The 6,771-nt window shown below is 60.7% G+C and overlaps 1 protein-coding gene across 1 annotated transcript in view; it reads right to left on the bottom strand.

The window, feature by feature from the left end:
- The window catches only part of NDUFS7 (NADH dehydrogenase (ubiquinone) Fe-S protein 7, 20kDa (NADH-coenzyme Q reductase)), a 37,222-nt gene that overhangs the window by 2,691 nt on the left and 27,760 nt on the right, over positions 1 to 6,771 (bottom strand). The window contains exon 10 of the mRNA XM_011964018.1: positions 1,136 to 1,144. The gene's annotated coding sequence lies outside the window, so the exon portion shown is untranslated. The remainder of the gene's footprint in view (positions 1 to 1,135; positions 1,145 to 6,771) is intronic.

The raw sequence follows: 6,771 nt of genomic DNA, 5'->3' as shown, positions 1-6,771 counted from the left end.
GGAGTCTTGCTGTGTTGCTAGGTTGGAGTGCAGTGGCGCAATCTCGGCTCACTGCAACCTCCGCCTCTCAGGTTCAAGCAATGCTCCTGCCTCAGCCTCCCGAGTAGCTGGGACTACAGGCGCCCACCACCACGCCAGCTAATTTTTGTGTTTTTAGTAGAGAGGGGGTTTCACCATATTGGCCAGGATGGTCTCGATCTCCCAACCTTATGATCTGCACGCCTCGGTCTCTCAAAGTGTTGGGAGTACAGGCGTGAGCCACTGCGCCCGGCCGCTTTCTCAATTTTGATCACTGTGCTGTGTTCATGTGAGAGAATGTCGTTGTTCTTGGGAAACAATAGGTATCTCAGTGTCCACATAAAGGGGACTGTATCGGTCTCCAGCTACTCTCATATATTTCAATAGAAACACACACCACACAGTGGGGATGGGTGCAGTGACTCACACCTATAATCCCAGCACTTTGAGAGGCTGAGGCAGGCGGATCACCTGAGGTCAGGAGTTCGAGACCAGCCTGGCAAACATGGTAAAACTCCATGTCTACTGAAAATACAAAAATTAGCTGGGCTTGGTGGTGGGTGCCTGTAATCCCAGCTACTTGGGAGTCTGAGGCAGGAGTATTGTTTGAACTTGGGAGGTGGAGGTTGCACTGAGCCAAGATCACGCCACTGCATTCCAGCCTGAGCGGCAGAGTAAGGGTCCATCTAAAACACACACACACACACACAGCTCACTGGAGGTGGGGCAAGAGGCACCACGTGCCAAAGGGTAAAATGTCAGCCAATGGTGAGTCTGGCAGAGCCAAGAAGATATGGGAATTTTTGTTCATTTTCCTGTAAGTCAGAAGTTATATATACAACTATGGTATAAAAGACTAAGATTTTTTTGAAAGAAGTCTCATTACTTGTGAAATCTGAGACAGCAACAGATAGCTTTTGCTTCACATAGCTGTGTCTCGATCTCCTGACCTCAGGTGATCGGCCCGCCTCAGCCTCCCAAAGGACAGGGATTACAGGCGTGAGCCACCACGCCCGGCCACACTGTGTTTCCACTGAAATATTTGAGAGTGGCTTCTAACGCTAAAGCTTCCTGTGTCCATGTTTCTTTTACTACTGCTCAGGAACCACCGGCTAACACCTTCTCCCTGGAAGTCCTCCAGGAAGTCCCGGGGGGAGTCACCTCCTCAGCGGCAGGGACGGCCTCCAGGCCCCGGCACAAAGTCCCTACTTCTGAGTCTCAGGATGTTTCAGTCAATAAAGTAAGAAAGCTCCTGGCTGCCAACCTCACCTCACCAGGCAGTGAGTGAGAAGCCGGCACCCCAGAAACATGCGGGGCCCTGGGCAGGCAACTCCCAGACGCTGTCCATCAACTGCCCAAGCAGCAAAACCAACTCTCACACAAGTAAACGTCGGGGTCCAGGGAGCCAGGGGCAAGCACAGGCCAACAGGAGGTGCCGTTGGCTCTCAAGGGCTTGCTACGGGGCTGAGGGTCTGCTTGTCCTCAGCTCCAGGCTTGCTCAGCCTGCACCTGGGCTGGCAGCGTGTGGACCAAGGGCATTAACAGGGCAATGCAACACTGGTCTATGCAGATGAAGGGGTTAGCGAGCAATGTGGCTCCTGCACTCTGTCTCGGAGGCCGTGGGAGAGTCATCACCCAGCTGATGGCATCTCCGAATCGGCCATCGTGGCTCCTATAGACCTCACAACCCACAAACCCAAAAGGGGTGTTCTCGTCAGTGGGAGAGGCGTGGGGTGAGCTCCACTTCTTCCCTTGCAACCTGCAGTCCGGTGTGCAGTCTGCCCACCGAAGGTCATGATGAACATCTCCCAGGACCTGCAAGCCAGCCACCTAGGACCTGCAGCTCCACACCTGGCAGGTGCTCCTCAGTCCACGGCGGCCGGCGCAGCCACCCTCTTTCGCCTGTTAAAGCAAAAGCCGTTTTGGATGGCAACCTCGCTTGCTGCGTGCCATTAGGGTAGCTGTGCAGTATTTATGCAGAAAGTCCATCTGCAGAGCTTCCTCTGGCCTAGGCTGACCACAAAGAGCCCTGGCCTCCTGGCAGCACCAGAGTGGGCTTCAAAAAGCGGTGGCCAGCCTGGCCACTGGGGGCCTCACTGGGGGCAGCTGGCAGGCGACCTTTCCCTTCCTGCTGGGCCGGGGGATGAAGCCAGGAGGAGCCTACCTCCCCACAGACCCCACTTGGCTCCAGGTTCTGCCAGTCACACTCAGCTCAGCACACAATCTCAAGAGGCAGAAGCCCAGGCCCAGGGGCGGCTGATGTGTGGGGAGCCCTTCTCTTCCTCCAGAGAATCAGGAAGAGCCTCTAGGGACTTTCCTGCCCCTAAGACCAGGTGGGGACTGGGACCACTTCACCCACTGTCTGCCTCAGGCCAGTGAGCCCAGCCCCACCCTCCACAAGCCTGGCCTCCCTCTCACCAGCAGGGTAAGATGCCCTGCCCCAGCCAATGCCTGCAGGGTGTGGGATCCACAGAACACAGGAGCAGTCCGTGAACCAGAACACGCTGCTGTGTGCTGAAGGAGTCCCTGAATGCCCACATCCCGGGTGCTTACTGTGGCCACCCTCATCCTCTCCCTGACAGCCCCGCCCCTTCCAGGCGGACCAGTGTCCTCCTTGGCAATGCCTGGAGCCAAGCTGGAACCTCAGCCCATAAGCATCTGTCGAATGAGAGGCCTCTGCCAAAAGCCCTGTCACAGCTTTCAGAGAATCTGACATCATGACATGGTGTCACGGGGACCAGGCCTGGATCGGAAAAGGCCTCAGTCCACAGAAGACAGCACAACCTCAGGTTGACAGATCGCACCATGCACACAGCCGCCCACCAGGAGCGCCCTCTGTGCGGGGCGGCCAGTGGAGGAGTGTGGACTCCCAGCTCCAGGTCTTCCACTCTCTGGGGTGACCCCAGGCGCATCCCTCAACTCCTCTGTGCCTCAGTCTCTCTGGCAAAGTCAAGGGTTAGAGCCAAGGCTGCAAGCACCAGCTGGGCACACTGCATGCTGCTGCTAGCTCTGGGCTACTGGGGAGCCGCTGTGTAAAGGGTAAGCGCCAGGGCCCATGCCGCTGCCTTTCTAGACACCGGCCTGCTCCAGACCATCGGAGCCAAGGCGAGCCAGTCAGGAGCACATCCACCCTCACGGCCCATTCACAGGAATCAAAGGAGCCAACACAGGACAAGCCGTAAACCACAAGGAGCAGCTACCCCCAGTGCAGTGGGAACCAGGCCAAAAGCACAGATGCTCCCAGACAGTGGTTCTCCCCAGAGCAGGACACTGGGTGATGTCTGGGGACATTTGCGGTTGTCACGACTGGGGGTACTCCTGGCCCGGAGTGAGTGAAGGCCAAAGATGCTGCCCAGCACCCTGCAGTGCTCATGGTGCCCCAGAGTGATCCAGGCCAGAGTGCTGACAAAGCCCAGGAGACCTGCCTCAGAATAACCCCAAACGCACCAAGAGAGCCCCAGAAAGGCTGGCACGGCCCCATGAGGTTCCCCGTCACTCCCCACACTGGCACAGCCTTCCCCCAGCTCACGGCCCTCTCTGGCCTGAGCAACAATCCCTCCCAGGTGCCTCGTGCTCACTCCACAGACACAAGTGGTCACAGCCTCTAGTGGCCCAGCCACGAGCCACACTCAGGATGTCTCCTTCCACAGCCACCCAATAAACCCAGGGATCTGCCACGGACCTGGCTCTGAGCGGCACGGGCCCTGCCACAGGCTTGGGTCCCCTTGAAGCTGCCCAGAGGTGGCTTTCTCCTCTCTCCACTGAGTCCTTCCTCGCTCTGCGACTTCCCTACAATACTTCCAGGTGTCCCCGTCTTACCATTCCCCAGCCTACCAGATAAAATCTTCCATAAACCTCCCTCTCCAGCTCCATGACCACGTGCCGCCTTGGAGGCCAGCAGAACACAACGGCCTGGGCGCTCGAGGTGACCCCTCTGAGCCTCTGTCCCCTCCCCAGTAAGCCGGGCATGGGCCCTCTCCCTGACACCTGGCCTATCACCCAGGCGCACGGCACCCAGCAGCTACTCGACAGGATGCAGCAACCCCGGCCACACTGTGTCAGCTTCCCAGAATCCAAGTCAGAGGTGCTCAACCCAACTTTAACATGACTTCACAAGGCCAGGGAGGGCAGACTGGAGACTCAGGCCTTCCTGACCGCCTGTGCCCTGAGTGCTCCAGACCACCAGCTTGTGCCAACCCTCTAACCCCCCAGACAAGTCAGTGCCTATCCCGCACCCTTCACAAGAGGACCACAGGACAGACCCCGCTCCCAGGTGAGGACTGTCCATCACATCCACCACGTGGGGTCCGCGTGCCGAACCCACCAAGGTCCGGACAGGGACTCCCCCCACCCCACCACTCCTATGCGCTTCCTCTGCATGCAGACCCCTCCTTAGGCTGACTGGAAGTCGGGGTGCGTAAGGCATCCATTATCACCAGCAGGCCTCAGCTGACTTGCATCTCCCATCGGGCTTCACGTGGACTTCTAAGCCAGCACAGGTACCCCTCAGAACTTGGGAAGACTTCTCAGACTCAAAACCAGAGCTTCCCCCAAGGGAGGCTCCCTAACCCACCTTCCCAGGGCAGCAGCTGGACAGCCACAAGTGTCTCAGAACAGGGGGTTGCCGAGCTCCAAGTCTCCTGAAGTGTTGACCCCCGCACCCACGCGTGCTCCAGGCCCAGCCTTCCAGGCAGGGTCCCACAGGATCTCCTTTCCCCTCCAAGGCAGTGAGCAGCGAGGGCTCTGCGTCAGGAAGAGAGGCCACTCCTCAGGCTGCCGAGCCCTCCAGTGGGTAAGGGACACCGCAGACCCATGGCATCCTGAGAGCTGCCATCTGCCGCAGAGAGGGCCTGCTTCCATCCACGCTCAGCACCCTCCCAGGTGGCACCCGCTGCAGGGCTGGTCCTATGGCCTCACAGGAAACTGCAGGGGACCTGCCAGGAGGGCGCTTCACAGGGTCACAAGCACTTCACCCACAAAACTCCACACAGCAAGGAGGTCAGAGTAGACCCTGGACTACGCACACAATGGAAGCCGGTCTCCCATGGGGCGTGTAGCTGTGTCAACTTCTTGGCCACTGAGTCTGACTTAGAAAGCAGTGGACGCTCCCGGCAACCGGGGAGAGCAGGGTCCATGCACTCCAGTCCTCCTCCACGCAGCCCCGGGCGTCCAGGTAGCCTGCGAGCCTATCTGTACTGTGGGTGGGACCCCTCCAGACCCAGGCTGGGACCCCAGGGACTCCATTTCCCAAAGGTGTCCATGCAGGGAGGGAAGGGACAGGAGCCCTCACCTCTCTCCAGCCTCCTCACAGCCACGGCTTGGGTGGTGCAGACCCACGTTCACCCACGGCTTGAATGGACCTAACCCAGGTACCCCAACTGGTAGTCCCTTCCCCACCTCGCCCCAAAGCGAGGGCCCTGCCACAGGCTTCATCCCCCGGCGGCTCCATCCCCCGTGGCTGGTGGACTCCCTGCTCAGGCCCATCCGGGCAATGTCTCCCACACAGGCACGCCGACCCTGCCAAGTCAAAGCGCCTGGAGAGGACTCACAGCACGAGCGAGGCAGGGGCTAAGTGCTTTCATCCCGGTTCTCCAACGGAAAGTGCTCTTTGTTTTGTCTGGGGAGGGGGAGAACCAACAAAAGGCATTTCCCGTCCACCACTGTGACCTGTGGCTGGTGCGGGACGGGCCTGCCAAGTCAACCCTCTAGCAGCAACCGCTCCTGCACTGGCCAAGCCCAGCGCTGAGAACACGGGGCGCAGCTTAAAGCTAAGGGCACGGAGAAAATTTACACCAGACCACGAGGAAACCCAACCCGGACTGTTTTGCCGGAAGAATGCAACTCTAAAACCACGTTGCTGCTGCAGGAGCCGCTCCTGCCAAATAATAGAGCCGAGCCCCGGGGCACCGCGGAATGAGGTTTCTCGGCCCCGCGGGGTCCGGAGTAGGTCTGGCTCCTATGGGAGGGGACGCCTCGGCTCCGCCAAGATCCGCGGGCCCATCGCCGCCTCGGAAGCGCTGACTCTCCCTTCCGCAGCTCAAGCCCACCCCCGGCGGGGAGGCGCCGAGGCAACGTAAACACAGCAGGCCCCGGCTGACCCGAGCACCCCGGGCTCTGGGTTTGCGAACCCCTCCCCTCCTTACCACTCTGGGGGGGCGGGATGGGAGCGGGGAGCCTGGAGCCCAGAGTGGGGTAAGTTGGGCGGTGGCAGAACCGGAACCCCAGGCTCGACTCGCCACGTGCGCCGCCCGCCAAGTTTGGGCGCGCGCTGGGGGCGCCCCGGACCACCCACCCCCCAGGCCACGATTCGGGGTCTCCCTGGCCAGGAAGCCGGGAAGCGGCGGCGAGGGGCGCCCTGGACTTCCCGCAGGCTCCCTCAGGTTCTCATTCGAGGTCCCCCAGGCCAGGAAGTCTACAGGCAGCAGCGGGGACGCCCCAGAACCCCCCAGGTTCCCGTTCGGGGCCGCCACAGCCAGGAAGCAGGGAAGCCGCGGCCGGGGCCCCCGAACCCCTCAGGCTCCCATTCGGGGTCCCTCAAGACACGTAGTCGGGAATCGGCGGCAGGGGCGCCCCAGGACCCCTCCCCAAGGTTGGCGTTCGGGGTTCCCCCAACCAGGAAGTCTGGAGGCGGCGACGGGGTCCCCCGGACCCCTCAGGCTCCCCTTCAGAGTCCCCCAGGACGGGAAGCCGGGAAGCGGCGGCAGGGGCGCCAGGACCCCCCAGACCCCGGGCACCCGTCCAGGGCCCCCGGCG

The sequence above is a fragment of the Colobus angolensis genome, unplaced genomic scaffold, assembly GCF_000951035.1.
Source record: "Colobus angolensis palliatus isolate OR3802 unplaced genomic scaffold, Cang.pa_1.0 Scaffold64, whole genome shotgun sequence".
Lineage (NCBI taxonomy): Eukaryota > Metazoa > Chordata > Mammalia > Primates > Cercopithecidae > Colobus > Colobus angolensis.
This window is presented reverse-complemented; position numbering and strand designations above follow the sequence as displayed.